This window comes from Schistocerca nitens, chromosome 9 (assembly GCF_023898315.1).
Source record: "Schistocerca nitens isolate TAMUIC-IGC-003100 chromosome 9, iqSchNite1.1, whole genome shotgun sequence".
Classification (NCBI taxonomy): domain Eukaryota; kingdom Metazoa; phylum Arthropoda; class Insecta; order Orthoptera; family Acrididae; genus Schistocerca; species Schistocerca nitens.
The window spans coordinates 350,589,194-350,605,206 of record NC_064622.1 but is presented as its reverse complement, the minus strand read 5'-3'; the positions used below and the strand labels follow the sequence as shown (position 1 = coordinate 350,605,206).

The following is a 16,013-nucleotide window of genomic DNA, read 5'->3' as shown; positions in this document are numbered from 1 at the left end:
TCAAGTTTAAAAGAACTGTTGACCATGCACTGCACAGACATGTACCCAGTACAACCATTCATAATGGAGGAGACTTTCCGTGGTATACAGTCACTGTAAAGAAACTATTGAAGAAACAGAGACTACTGCATAATAGGTGAGATAGAGATAGAGAGGTGCTGAAGCAAATGCATTTGGCTGTCAAGAGATCAATATGTGAAGCCTTTAGTGATTACCATAGTAGAGTATTGTCAAATGATCCTACACAAAACCCAAAGAAATGTGGGCCGTATGTAAGGGCTGCTAGTGGCATCTAAGTTAATGTCCTAATTGCACAGAAACTAAAATTTAGGGCAGGAATGCAAAAGCTGAAATGCTTAACCTCATTTTCAAATGTTCCTTAACAAAGGAAAACCCTCAACAACTGCACCAATTTAATCCTTGCGCCATTGGAAAGATGAGTGAAATAAGTATTTGTGTCAGAGGTATTGAGAAACCACTGAAACAGGTAAAACTGAATGAAGTTCCAGGTCCAATAGTATCTGTATTGGATTCTCTGCCGAATTTGTGGCCGAGTTAGTCCCGTTTCTACCAATAATCTACAGGAAATCTCTCAAACTAAAAACCATGCTCAGTAGTTGGAAGAGAGTACAAATTTACAAGAAGGGTAGTAGAAGTGACCCACAAAACTACCATCCAATATCCTTAACATCAATTTGTTGTATAATCTTAGAACATATTCTGGGCTCAAATAGAATAAGGTATCTTGAACAGATGACCTCCATGTCATCCCGCATGCATTCTGAAAAGCATTTTAGTCACTAGGAGAACATGGCAAGTGCCATAACCTGATTTCCCAGAAAATGGGCTCAGTAGAGGAGGGACCAAAATAAGAGAATACTTGTCTTGGCTTATCTGTAGATATTCGATTTCTGAAAAAATGACTGTCAAAGTTTGCAAGGCATTTTCGAGGTATTTTATGTGAGTTTTACTGCACACTATCCTGAGACAAAATGGTGGCTCAGTGGCTAATGTCACAGTTGTTCCATGTTTGAAAGCTGTTCCATGTTTGAAAGCTGAATACTCTACATATTTTTGTTCTTCATTTATATATCAATACCTGTAGCAGATTTCTAAATATTTGAAATATTTTTTGGTGAATATATACAGGGTGTTTCAGAAGTGATGGTCACTAATTAATACATGAAAAGCACATAAGTAGCTAGCATGCTTCAATAAAAAAGGGACTGTAAATCAACTGTCGCTGAGGTATCACATTAATTCAAGTTGGGAACCAACTGTACACACCTCTGGGTACCGTGGTATTTACACTGGTATCTCTAGGCTTGGTATCAACTATCTGTTTGATTATACATGAACAACAGCTTCACATCCACCCTCCGCACAATGTGCCGTACCGGCCTCACAAACAATTACAAACATGAAGAAGCCATGGACAGAGGTTACACGAATGAAGAGTACCCTGACATGCACTTCATGTATGGCGAAGCAAATTGCAGGGCCCTTGACGCTGCATGATTGTATGAAGAAGCTTTGCCTCTCCACAGGCAGTGGGACAAGTGTCCATTTAGCAGGTTACATCAGTACCTTAGAGAAACAGGGAGTTTCACACATCGTGTACGAGAAGACTGACCCAGATCCATAATGCCCCATGTTGAGGAAGGGGTGTTACGCATTATACACAAATGTCTCAGTAGTTCAACAAGGAGGATTCCTACTACCCAAGAGCATGTCCTGAGTCATAGCTGTGTGTGGCAATTTTTACACTGGCAAGTATTCTATCCATATCATCTCCAGCTAGTGCAAGCCCTCAACAATGCAGACTTCCCTCGTACAGAGAATTTCTGCCAATGGATGCAACAACGGTGTACCCTGAGTCGCGTTTGTAAGCAGTATTCCATTCACAGGTGAAGTCGGATTTACCCGTGACATTATTTTTAACTACCACTACTGCCACATTTGGGCTGACGTCAATCCTAATGCAACACATGTATCATGACACCAGCAGCATTATTCATTGAACATCTGGGCAGGACTGCTTGGAGATCGCATAACACGACCACACTTCCTACCACAGAGACTAACCGGACAGCAGTACGTTTAGTTTCTGTGGACTGTACTACCAGAAGCACATAATGATATCCCACTGAACCAACACTCGAACATATGGTTTGTGCATCATGGTGCTCCAGCACATTTTCGTTTACGAGTGTGCCGGCCTCTAACTTGAACGTATGGTCAACATCAGACAGATAGAGGTGGGCCTGTGCCATTTTCTTCCAGATCTCCTGATTTAAAATCCATGGATTTCAGTGTGTGGGGTCATTTCGAAAGCCTAATCTATGCTACCGAGGTCAACTCTCTTGAGAAATTATCAGGGTTGCCACAAGTTTCCTCAAGTGAAATTCCCTGATTCCCAGACAAGTTTTAGGATCTTTCCCTAACAAATTCTGAAATCTTAAGGGTAAGATAAGATGTAAGTTGACAATCTGTCTTTGCATGTGCAGTACAAGAAACGATAGTGCAAATGAGGAAATATCTAAAAAAAACTTGCAAACAGGTGGTGTTCCCTGATGTGAGCAAACATCTTAAGTACTAACATCAACGTCTTTTGTAATGAACTGTTTTTAGATGGAGAAAGCAAGCCAAATGGTATATGTGTTTCATTAAGACTACTGGTGTTATTTTATTTCGAAAAAATGAAACACATCTGATGACAGAAACACACATTTCCTTGGAGTCACAAGACAGATTTAAAATACCTTGACTGTTTTCAGAAATAACCTCAGAAAAAAGTAGGCTTCTTGAAAGAACTGTATAAGGAAGGGGATAATTGTATAAACTAACACTGTAGGTGACCGCCAATAAAATGTTGGTTCTACTATGTTCGTTATTGTCGGTTATTACCCACTGTGTTATATTTATTTTAGAGGTATTGTGTGATTCTTCTTTCGAGAAATATATGAGTACATAGTGTACGAACCACCAGCAACTGATACAATATTCTTCTACTTATCCATACATTCTAACATACAAATTATTTTTGAAGTGCCAAAATGTACTAGAACAAATAAAACGTCTATAAAACGTCACACTGCACGACGTACTTGTGGTGAATTAGTCTCAATTCCTGAAATACATTACCCATGGGCTCTGGCCTACTGAGCAGCACTGCAGTCCTGAGTCTACAGAGAAACCACAGAAATCCATTGCATTACACCACATTAATGGGAACCGAATGCTTTCGATTGGCAAGCCTGATCCATTACAGATACCTGCAGAAACGACCTGCAGTTTTTGGCCGTCGCAGAAATCCACTCGTGTGGCTAGCTATTCACAAGCCACAGACAACATGTGGATGGAATGAGACCACGGTGATCAGTCCATCAACAGATAACTTGTTCAAATACTCTGAGGATCAATAATAATGAGGATAGGTAGCAACTCACCGTAAAGATGATTGCTGAGCCACAGACAGGCACATAGAAAAGACAATCACCCTCTCACAACTAAATTTTCAGCCATAGCTTTTGTCAGAAAACAAGAACAACACACATTAACACAATCACAACTCATTCACACAAGACCACTATCTAACAAAGGGAAGGCCTCAGACACGATCAACCGACTCGGCTCAAATTTGGCAGCTCACTTGTGTACAACCTAAAACAAAGGACTCTAAGATATCCTGGCTCAAAACCCTCCTGTTTTTCAGAAAAATCACCCCTAAAGGTTATGACAAGCAATCGATCAAAATTGGGGGGATTGACAGATAATTGTTAATATCAGGTATGGGGTTCACAAATGCATACTTTTCCAGAAATCGAGGAAAGAAACTTATACAACTGCAGCTTATGTATCCACATGATAAACACTTTTCACCGAGAGCACCAATAGTGGAATGGCCAAGGTAACTAGCTTGGAAGTGAAGAGTGTGGGTTCGAATCTTGAGGAAATCTAGAGGAAGTTATTCTTCTCGTTTGTATTTTTCCATATCTCATAGGAGGATTAATAGGCTAAGTAAATCAATGAGGAAAGGTAAAGAGTTAGGCAAATAAATTTATCAAACCTTCTGGGATAGTAAAAAACTACATTGTTACTCCTGGTCACTTTACAATGGCTTTTCCAGTCATTGTTACATGTCCTCACTTTTCTTCGAAGAAGTAGGTGGATGGTACTTGTCATATAAACATTCAAAACAAATATACTTGTGGCACCAAGAGGACCTAATCAATGAAATCTTTCGACAGCTACAATGTACCTCTCGAAGAGTGGGTGGAAAACAAACTTGATTTACATTCAAAATTATATCTTTTTTGGAAATTAATTTTGATGTGTACCATGCATACGATATCATTGCCTGAAAAATCGGCGCTGAAAGTTGGTTGTGAATTATGCTGTGAATAGTTATTGCATCCATGCGGTTGTGCAATTCCCACTGGGTTTCCAGAAGCACAATGCAATTCTGACCCCCACGAAATAAAGTTTTTAACCTGGTGATAGAAATAAACATCACACAGCTGACACAGGTGTGCAGTTGAAGGTTTTACTTTTACCATACATGTCGGATGACCCTCCTCATCTATAAACATGGTGTCATACATTAGAGTATTAGTTTGTCCACCCCATGAATCCAGTATTAGACAAAACTTCTTATCAGCATCGTACAGTTTTAAAACATTCTCAATAAATGTTCTGTAAATCACATTTGTCAATTTCCCAGATTTGGAGCAAGTAATGTAAACATTTTTCAACGAGTCAGTTAAGCGACTGACCTCTTCTATAACCTGAGGACCAAATGTAGCATTCATTTCCTGTAAACACAGGAAAACCTTAGGCAACACTTTTCCAGAGGCTGTGATGGCATACTGTGCTGGGTACGAATGTGTTAATATTTTTTTTTTACTACCGACTGCGGCAAGGGTTCTGTTCTCTCCCTTATGCGATAACGTGCATCGAATGTTCACACGATAATCGCATCCTGTTTGATTGGTGTTGATCACATAATCACAATTAAAACTGGTCATAAGGGACACCATTTGCATTCCGAAAAGAGCTGCCATTTTCTATATATCTTCTATATTTTCTACCTCCTTGTGGAAGACGTATTTAGTGACATGCCGTTGAGGAACTTTATATTCCAATTTGAAATTCCTTGCCCAAGATAACGATGCAGCAAACGTAAATTCCTTGTTGGTCATATATTGCAGTGCTGCACCTGCAGCCCACTCCTGGAGTATTCTCGTTGTTACATTTTCGTTACAAAGACGAGATTCGACAAATCATTCGTATGTCCACTTATTTATTGCCTGGTATTTGTTGTACCTTGTCCCTCCTTTAATGATATCATTTTCCCACAATTTTAGGTCCTTCTTCCTTTTCAGGGCTGTTGTTGCTCCATTCTTTTGCAGTGTTTGTAGGTTACAATTTGCATGATTCCTGGCTAACGCTACCACCTTCACTTTTACTTCGGAGGTATAGTGACGTAGTTCAACCATTTTGTAACTGATTTGTAATACTCATCGGGAACAGATGAAGCACAGATTGTCTGTAACACGGACATTTCCAAAGTGTTATGACCATTTTAGCATTCACTAGTCATGATTTCTTCCACTGAACCACCTTCTGCTTTCCCTTCATGGTATAGTTATTCATTATCAACAAAATTCATTTCATTCGTCAGCTCCAAAACTTGCTCAATGATAACCACTAATTTCAATCTGGAATGCCGAGAAACAGAACAGCCTGCTTCCAGTAGTGCATTGATAATACATCTGTTTTGCAACACTTTTACAAACCAAAACACAGCATCGATAACTTCCCACTTGCTGTCATCTGTGAGTAGAGACATCATACGTTCCTAGACACTGTTGAACCGCAGCAGAAAATGTGTCTTATCTCCAAAACGGCTGATTTGTGGACCCATGTTGATTGGAGCTTTCTAGCTACTTTTAGCCTATACTTTCAATGTGTGAATTATTGACCATCACTTCAGAAGTACCATGTTGTTGTTGTTGTTGTGGTCTTCAGTCCTGAGACTGGTTTGATGCAGCTCTCCATGCTACTCTATCCTGTGCAAGCTTCTTCATCTCCCAGTACCTACTGCAACCTACATCCTTCTGAATCTGCTTAGTGTATTGATCTCTTGGTCTCCCTCTACGATTTTTACCCTCCACGCTGCCCTCCAATGCTAAATTTGTGATCCCTTGATGCCTCAAAACATGTCCTACCAACCGATCCCTTCTTCTAGTCAAGTTGTGCCACAAACTTCTCTTCTCCCCAATCCTATTCAATACCTCCTCATTAGTTACGTGATCTACCCACCTTATCTTCAGCATTCTTCTGTACCACCACATTTCGAAAGCTTCTATTCTCTTCTTGTCCAAACTGGTTATCGTTCATGTTTCACTTCCATACATGGCTACACTCCATACAAATACTTTCAGAAACGACTTCCTGACACTTAAATCAATACTCGATGTTAACAAATTTCTCTTCTTCAGAAACGATTTCCTTGCCATTGCCAGTCTACATTTTATATCCTCTCTACTTCGACCATCATCAGTTATTTTACTCCCTAAATAGCAAAACTCCTTTACTACTTTAAGTGTCTCATTTCCTAATCTAATCCCCTCAGCATCACCCGATTTAATTTGACTACATTCCATTATCCTCGTTTTGCTTTTGTTGATGTTCATCTTATATCCTCCTTTCAAGACACTGTCCATTCCGTTCAACTGCTCTTCCAAGTCCTTTGCTGTCTCTGACAGAATTACAATGTCATCGGCGAACCTCAAAGTTTTTACTTCTTCTCCATGAATTTTAATACCTACTCCGAATTTCTCTTTTGTTTCCTTTACTGCCTGCTCAATATACAGATCGAAGAACATCGGGGAGAGGCTACAACCCTGTCTCACTCCTTTCCCAACCACTGCTTCCCTTTCATGCCCCTCGACTCTTGTAACTGCCATCTGGTTTCTGTACAAATTGTAAATAGCCTTTCGCTCCCTGTATTTTACCCCTGCCACCTTCAGAATTTGAAAGAGAGTATTCCAGTTAACGTTGTCAAAAGCTTTCTCTAAGTCTACAAATGCTAGAAACGTAGGTTTGCCTTTTCTTAATCTTTCTTCTAAGATAAGTCGTAAGGTTAGTATTGCCTCACGTGTTCCAACATTTCTACGGAATCCAAACTGATCTTCCCCGAGGTCCGCTTCTACCAGTTTTTCCATTCGTCTGTAAAGAATTCGCGTTAGTATTTTGCAGCTGTGACTTATTAAACTGATAGTTCGGTAATTTTCACATCTGTCAACACCTGCTTTCTTTGGTATTGGAATTATTATATTCTTCTTGAAGTCTGAGGGTATTTCGCCTGTCTCATACATCTTGCTCACTAGATGGTAGAGTTTTGTCATGACTGGCTCTCCCAAGGCCATCAGTAGTTCTAATGGAATGTTGTCTACTCCCGGGGCCTTGTTTCGACTCAGGTCTTTCAGTGCTCTGTCAAACTCTTCACGCAGTATTGTATCTCCCATTTCATCTTCATCTACATCCTCTTCCATTTCCATAATATTGTCCTCAAGTACATCGCCCTTGTATAAACCCTCTATATACTCCTTCCACCTTTCTGCCTTCCCTTCTTTGCTTAGAACTGCGTTGCCATCTGAGCTCTTGATATTCATACAAGTGGTTTTCTTCTCTCCAAAGGTCTCTTTAATTTTCCTGTAGGCAGTATCTATCTTACCCCTAGTGAGACAAGCCTCTACATCCTTACATTTGTCCTCTAGCAATCCCTGCTTAGCCATTTTGCACTTTCTGTCGATCTCATTTTTGAGACGTTTGTATTCCCTTTTGCCTGCTTCATTTACTGCATTTTTATATTTTCTCCTTTCATCAATTAAATTCAATATTTCTTCTGTTACCCAAGGATTTCTATTAGCCCTCATCTTTTTACCTACTTGATCCTCTGCTGCCTTCACTACTTCATCCCTCAGAGCTACCCATTCTTCTTCTACTGTATTTCTTTCCCCCATTCCTGTCAATTGTTCCCTTATGCTCTCCCTGAAACTCTCTACAACCTCTGGTTCTTTCAGTTTATCCAGGTCCCATCTCCTTAAATTCCCACCTTTTTGCAGTTTCTTCAGTTTCAATCTGCAGTTCATAACCAATAGATTGTGGTCAGAATCCACATCTGCCCCTGGAAATGTCTTACAATTTAAAACCTGGTTCCTAAATCTCTGTCTTACCATTATATAATCTATCTGATACCTATTACTATCTCCAGGATTCTTCCAGGTATACAACCTTCTTTTATGATTCTTGAACCAAGTGTTAGCTATGATTAAGTTATGCTCTGTGCAAAATTCTACAAGGCGGCTTCCTCTTTCATTTCTTCCCCCCAATCCATATTCACCTACTATGTTTCCTTCTCTCCCTTTTCCTACTGACGAATTCCAGTCACCCATGACTATTAAATTTTCGTCTCCCTTCACTACCTGAATAATTTCTTTTATCTCGTCATACATTTCATCAATTTCTTCATCATCTGCAGAGCTAGTTGGCATATAAACTTGTACTACTGTAGTAGGCATGGGCTTTGTGTCTATCTTGGCCACAATAATGCGTTCACTATGCTGTTTGTAGTAGCTAACCTGCACTCCTATTTTTTTATTCATTATTAAACCTACTCCTGCATTACCCCTATTTGATTTTGTATTTATAACCCTGTAATCACCTGACCAAAAGTCTTGTTCCTCCTGCCACCGAACTTCACTAATTCCCACTACATCTAACTTTAACCTATCCATTTCCCTTTTTAAATTTTCTAACCTACCTGCCCGATTAAGGGATCTGACATTCCACGCTCCGATCCGTAGAATGCCAGTTTTCTTTCTCCTGATAAGGACGTCCTCTTGAGTAGTCCCCGCCCGGAGATCCGAATGGGGGACTATTTTACAAATTACGGCTGTAGTTTCCCCTTGCTTTCAGCCGTTCGCAGTACCAGCACAGCAAGGCCGTTTTGGTTAATGTTACAAGGCCAGATCAGTCAATCATCCAGACTGTTGCCCCTGCAACTACTGAAAAGGCTGCTGCCCCTCTTCAGGAACCACATGTTTGTCTGGCATCTCAACAGATACCCCTCCGTTGTGGTTGCACCTATGGTACGGCCATCTGTATCGCTGAGGCACGCAAGCCTCCCCACCAACGGCAAGGTCCATGGTTCATGGGGGAAGTGAAGTACCATATAAGAGATAAATATCTGAACTATTCTTCAATGAAATTCCTGTACTGTATCTTGATTCATGATCAATTATAAGTGTCAGTTTTTGGAAAAATGATCCGTTATGCATGGTTTGCCACAAAATTGTTACAAATGTGCAAAATCTTCACCAATTTAAAACTTGTTTCTTTCCTGGGTCAGAGTCATAAGAAGAAATGTCATTGTGGCAAACCTGCCTTTGCATGATGCTCTTGTTGAGACTATCTGTGTTTTAAACATTTCTATGTTCAGTATCATCCAAGAGAGTGCACCAAACCTTCCTGAAGTATAAACATACGAATAAAACATAACGATTAATCTGAGACTGAAAATCAGAATATGAGAATTTAAAAAGATTGTAACCCCCAACATATCATACACATATATATTCTATAATAAATGTGCGACACTTATTGTGAAACCCAGTTCTAATTTTTCAATTAATACACACATCAAAAAATGTTTTGCATCACCCCGGTTCCCAGAAATTCTGAAAATAGACGTTGATTGTGGATATTGTATCACAGACACAGTCCCTTTGACTGTTCAGAGATGTCACTAAACCCGTCCAAAGATGTAAACAACAATGCATGAGCGGCACCTTTCAGACGGAGAGGATCCAACAGCCAATCAGTTCCAGTCATTCCACCAGGAAGGAGGTACGCGGCTCGTGTTGTCTGTAGTTCCACCATGCTAGATGGTCAATAATGTGGTTCAATCGCATCCGCATTGTTACTTTGTGCCAGGAAGGGCTCTCAAGAAGGGAAGTGTCCAGGCGTCTCTGACTGAACCAAAGTGATGATGTTCGGACATGGAGGAGATACAGAGCAACAGAAACTGTCGATGACATGCCTCGCTCAGGGTGTCCAAGGGCTACTACTGCACTGGATGACCGCTACCTATGATTATGGCTCGGAGGAACCCTGACAACACCACCACCTTGTTGAATAACGCTTTTTGTGCAGCCAGAGGACGTTGTGTTAAGACTCAAACTGTGCGCAATAGGCTGCATGAATCAAGATTGGCACCACGTTCTCTTCACCAATGAATGTCACATATGCCTTCAACCAGACGATCGTCAGAGACTTGTCTGGAGGCAACCCGGTCAGGCCGAACGCCTTAGACACACTGTCCAGCGAGTGCAGCAAGGTGGAGGTTCTTGCTGTTTTGGGGTGGCATTATGTGGGGGCAACGTACGCCACTCTTGGTCATGGAAAGTGTCGTAACAGCTGTATGATACATGAATGCCATACTCCGACTGATAGTGCAACCATATCGGCAGCATATTGGCGAGGAATTCATCTTCATGGACGAATTTTTGCGCACCCATCGTGGACATCTTGCGATTGACTTCCTTCAGGGTAATGACATCGTTCGACTGGAGTGTCCAGCACGTTCTCCAGACATGAACACTATCGAACATGCCTGAGATGGATTGAAAAGGGCTATTTCTGGACGATGTGACCCACCAACCACTGAGGGATCTATGCAGAATCGCTTTTGAGGAGCGGGACAATCTGGTCAACAGTGCCTTGATGAACTTGAGGCTAGTATGCCGTGACAAATACAGGAAGGTACTACAGGTACCGGTGTGTACAGCAGTCTGGGCCACCACCTCTGGAGGTCACACTGTATGGTCGTGCAACATGCAATGTGTGGCTTTCATGAGCAATAAAAAGGGTGGAAATGATGTTTATGTTGATCTCTATTCCAATTTTCTGTACAGGTTTCGGAAGTCTTTGAACTGAGGTGATGCAAAACTTTTTTTGATGTGTGTATAATACCCTTGACCATCCAGGCCGCCATGCGCTGTTGCCATTTTTCGGGGTGCACTCAGCCTCATGATGTCAACTGAGGAGCTACTCGAAAGAAGAGTAGCAGGTTCGGTCAAGAATACCATCATAACGACCAGGAGAGCAGTGTGCTGACCCCACGGCCCTCTTATCCGCATCCTCCACTGAGGATGACACGGCGGTCCGATGGTCCCGGTACGCCACTCGTGGCCTGAAGACGGAGTGTATAATACCCTTGTATCCCGTAATTTGATAAGAAACATTTGTGTAATAACCTTCTACAAACATTGGCAGATAAATAGGAACGATAAAAATAAAACAATAATTGGGTTTCGAAAACAGGACGCAAAATTATGAAGCCATGACACTAACAACTCAAATGCCATTTTGTTTCAGCATATCGCATGGTAAAACACACGTAAGTTAACTCAAAAACTCTGGAAAAATCCAGAATGAAAAGTAACAATATTATGAACAGGATAGTTGCTATTCATGAGATAGCAGAGATGCTGAGTTTCAGATGGGCACAGGGTAGCACTGGTCAATAGCTTGTAGGCTACTCAATGAGTCAGTACACAGCAGAAATGACGCACCAGGGCATGAGCAGTGAAAACACTGCAGCCATCTGGCAGGGAGTGTTGTTCAATATGTCCTCCAAGAACGTACGTACCCAAAGCCTATGTGACCATCAGCCATCAGTGTACACCACGTCACAGCCCTGGAACAAGTCAAGAATCGACAGAAAGTGACAGCGGAGAGCAACGGGGTTAATGGAGTCCTTAGAGCCATGAAAAAGGTCCAGACGAAGCTGCGGCCGAGGTGTACACCATGGAAGCGTACATGAACAGAACGCAAGTAGAGGTGGTAAAGAGAAAGACTCCAGTTCGGAGAGAAGGGACCGCACGCGGACCACAATCACTAGCCCCAACCTGGGCCGCTGATGCAGGAGATGGACCACGGTGGACGGGAAAAGGAGATGGTAATACGGATGCTCAGGAGAACTACGAATGTGTGCAGCATAACTGGCAAGCAGTTGTGCACGTCTGATCTGCAATGGAGGGACCCCAGCCTCCACCAGTAGGCTGGTCACCAGACTCGCCCTAAAAGCTCCTGCTGCTAGTCGAATCCTGCAGTGGTGCACAGGGTTGAGTAAATGCAATGCTGAGGGCGCTGCCAAACCATAAACCACACTACCATAGTCAATTCAGGATTGGACAATGGCTCTGTAGAGCCGCAGCAGCGTAGAGCGATCTGCACCCCAAGTGGTGTCGCTCAGGCAACAGAGGGCATTGAGGTGCTGCCAGCTGCCACTACAATGAGTGGATCGTCATGAAGGTAAAGTTATGAGTGCGGATGAACGGTACGATGCTGACAGATGTGCACGACACACGACTTTGCGGCTGAAAACTGGAAGCCGTGGGCTAGAGCGCATGACTGCGCCTGCCTTGTGGATGGCTCCCTGTAGGCGCCACTCAGCAACACCAGTACTGGAGCAGCAGTACGAAATGCAGAAGTCATCCGCATACACAGAAGGTGAGCCTGACGGCCCTATAGCAGCTGCTAGACCGTTAATAGCCACCAAGAATAGAGAAACACTCAATATGGAGCCCTGCGGGGCTCCATTCTCCTGGATATGGACGAAACTATAGGAGGCACCAACTTGGACACGGAAAGTACTGAGCGACAGGAAATTTTGGATAAAAATCGGGAGCGGGCCCCGGAGACCCCACTCATACAACGTGGCAAGGATATGATGTCGCCAGGTAGTGTCGTTTGGGTCTATGTAAGTCAAAAAAGACGGCAACCAGGTGTTGGCGTCTGAACAAGACTGTTCAGATGGCAGACTCGAGGGACACAAGGTTATCAGTGGTAGAGCGACCCTGGCAGAAGCCACCCTTACATGGAGCCAGAACGTCACAAGACTCCAGGACCCAACCCAACCAATGACACACCATATGTTCCAGCAGCTTACAAAGAAAGTGGGTGAGGCCGATGGGCCGATAGCTACCATATCAAGTGGGTTTTTACATGGTTTGAGCACTGGACTGGTGGAGCCCTCCCGCCATTGCGATGGAAAGACACCTTCACACCAGATCGGGTTGAAGATGATGAGGATATGTCGCTTATAGTCAGATGAGAGATGTTTAATCATCTGGCTGTGGATCCGATCAGGCCCAGGAGCTGTGTCAGAGTAATGTGCAAGGGCACTGAGGAGCTCCCACTCTGTAAATGGAGCATTGTAGGATTCACTGTGGCGTGTAGTGAATGAGAGGATGTTCCTTTCCAGCCGCTGTTTGAGAGTGCGAAAGGCTTGTGGGTAATTCTCCAATGCAGAGGATCGAGCATAGTGCTCAGTCAAGTGCTCGGCAATCGCATGTGCATCTATAGATAACACGCCATTTATGGGGTCTGGTACCCAAAAAGACATTTGATCTTTGCCCAGACTTGGGAAGATGACGTATGGCACCCAATGGTCGAGACATCTCTCTCCCAACACTCCTGCTTCCATCGTTTGATAAGTTGGCAAATGCAAACACGGAGCCGTTTAAAGGCTATGATATGCTCCAGGCAAGGGACCGCTTACGGCGTTGTAGAGCTTGCCAAAGCTCCTTAATTGCTTCAGCGACCACCAAGGGACTGCTTTACACCGGGGGCACCCTAAAGAGCGAGGGATCACATGTTCTCAAGCAGAAACAATTGTTGCAGTTACCTGCTCAACCATGACATCGATGTTACCGTGTGCGGGAGATTCAACAGCTACAATAGAGGTGAAAGTTTTCCAATCTGCCTTGTTTAAAGCCCATCTGGGCAGGCATCCATGCGCCTGACGCTGGGGCAGTGACAGGAAGATGGGGAAATGGTCACTACCAGACAGGTCGTCATGTGCTCTACAGTGGATAGATGGGAGAAGTCCTGGGCTGCAAATTGATAAATCAATGGCCGAGTAACTACTATTAGCCATGCTGAAATGTGTGGCAGCCCCAGTATTTAAGAGGCAGAGGTCGAACTGAGACAGTAAAGTTTCGACATCTCTGCCTCAGCCAGAAAGCATGGTGCCACCCCACAAGGGGTTATGGGCATTAAAATTTCCCAAAAGTAGGAAAGGTTTACGGAGTTAATCAATAAGTGCAGCTAATACATTCAGGGGTACTGCAAGATCTGGAGGAAGATACACATTGTAGATGGTTATTTCCTGCATCGTCCATCTTCTGACAGCCACAGTTTCAAGAGGGGTTTGAAGGGGCACAGTGTCAGTACAGACTGAGTTTAGGGCATAAACACAAACTCCACCCGACACTCGATTATAGTCGCTATGGTTCCCGTAGTATCCCTTATAGCCATGGGGGGCAGGGGACCGCATTGCCGGGAACCAGGTCTCCTGTAGGGCAATGCAGATGGCAGGTGTAAAGCTTAACAGTTGCTATAGCTCAGTCAAGCGGTGGAAAAAACGTCGCAATTCCACTGGAAGATGACATCGTCGTGAGACTGGGAAGGCATGGAACATTCAATGAGGCAGTTTACGCCTCAGCATCACCTGCTGCCTGAGCACTCTCTATTCATTTTGTCTGAAGGCCTGGCAAGATCTAGGTCCTCAGCCGATTCCAGAATTCCACCATATCCTGAGACGCAGAGCTTGTAGGTAGCGGCTGTGTGGGTGCCACTGATTTTTTCCTTTGGACTTTGGGGTCTTCTTTTTGGATTTCTCTCGCTGCTCCTTGGGATTCCCTGGCTGGGAGGACTTCACTGGCTCAGTCTCCGGGACAGGATGAGCGTGAAGCCCTACGACCAGCTGCTTTTGAGCTCTTCAGCCAGCTGCTTTTGAGCTCTTCATCCTCTGGCAGGTGTCATCTTTCCCACAAGCAGAAACCTGGGAAGGGAGGGACCCCTTCTTAGAGAGAGAAGCCGAAGAAGACTTACGCTTCTCCGGCTTAGAAGTGGGGACGGATGTCCCCGATTGTTGCGGGGGTGTTGCTCCCGAAGTAGGTGGTGCAGGTGCAACAAGGAGGGAAATGCCTCCCCACCACCAAGGGAGCAGGTGTAGTCTTCCGGCTCTGAGAGCTGACTGGGTTTGGCAGAGCTGATGGTGCCAGAACTGTTGTAGCGACAGCGTAAGACGATGTCATACATACAGGATGCAGGTGTTCAAATTTTCTCTTAGCCTCAGTGTAGGTCAGTCGGTCCAGAGTCTTGTACTCCATGATTTTCCTTTCTTTCTGGAGAATCCTGCAGTCTGGCAAGCAAGGTGAATGGTGCTCCCCGCAGCTGACACAGATGGGAGACGGGGAACATTGAGTATTGGGATGTGATGGGCATCCACAATCTCGACATGTGACGCTGGAAGTACAGCGAGAAGACATATGGCCGAACTTCCAGCACTTAAAGTACTACATTGGGGGAGGGATATGGGGCTTTACATCACAGCAGTAGACCATCACTTTGATATTATCGGGCAATGTATCACCCTCAAAGGCCAAGATGAAGGCACCGGTGGCAACCTGATTATCCCTCTGACTCCGGTGGACATGCCAAAAAGAAGGTCCCTGTGAAATATAGCACCCTGGACCATGTTTAAGTTCTTATGGGGTGCGATGGTTACAGAAACATCCCCCAGCTTGTAACAAGCGAGTAACGCCCGTGACTGGCCCTCGATGCTGCTTTGATCAAGACTGACCCAGATCTCATTTTGGGCAAGCCCTCCACCTCCCCAAACTTGTCCTCTAAAAGCTCAACAAAAAAACTGAGGCTTCATCGTCATGAAAGATTCCCCATGAGCTCTTGAGCATGCAAGGTATCGGGGTGAAGAAGATCCGCTGCCATCCTTAGCCTGAGGTTCCTCCCATGGTGTGGCCAGGGAGGGGAATGATTTGTGGTCGTACTTCTGTGCGCTGAATTGAGCTCGTGAACGCTTAGAGACTGCTGCCGTTTCACCACCAGCAAGAGATGATGGACTACACTTCATCGCG

At 43.8% G+C, this 16,013-nt stretch overlaps 1 protein-coding gene across 3 annotated transcripts in view; it reads right to left on the bottom strand.

The window, feature by feature from the left end:
• Positions 1 to 16,013, bottom strand: part of LOC126203628 (transcription termination factor 2) — a 307,259-nt gene that overhangs the window by 192,798 nt on the left and 98,448 nt on the right. The window lies entirely within an intron of this gene.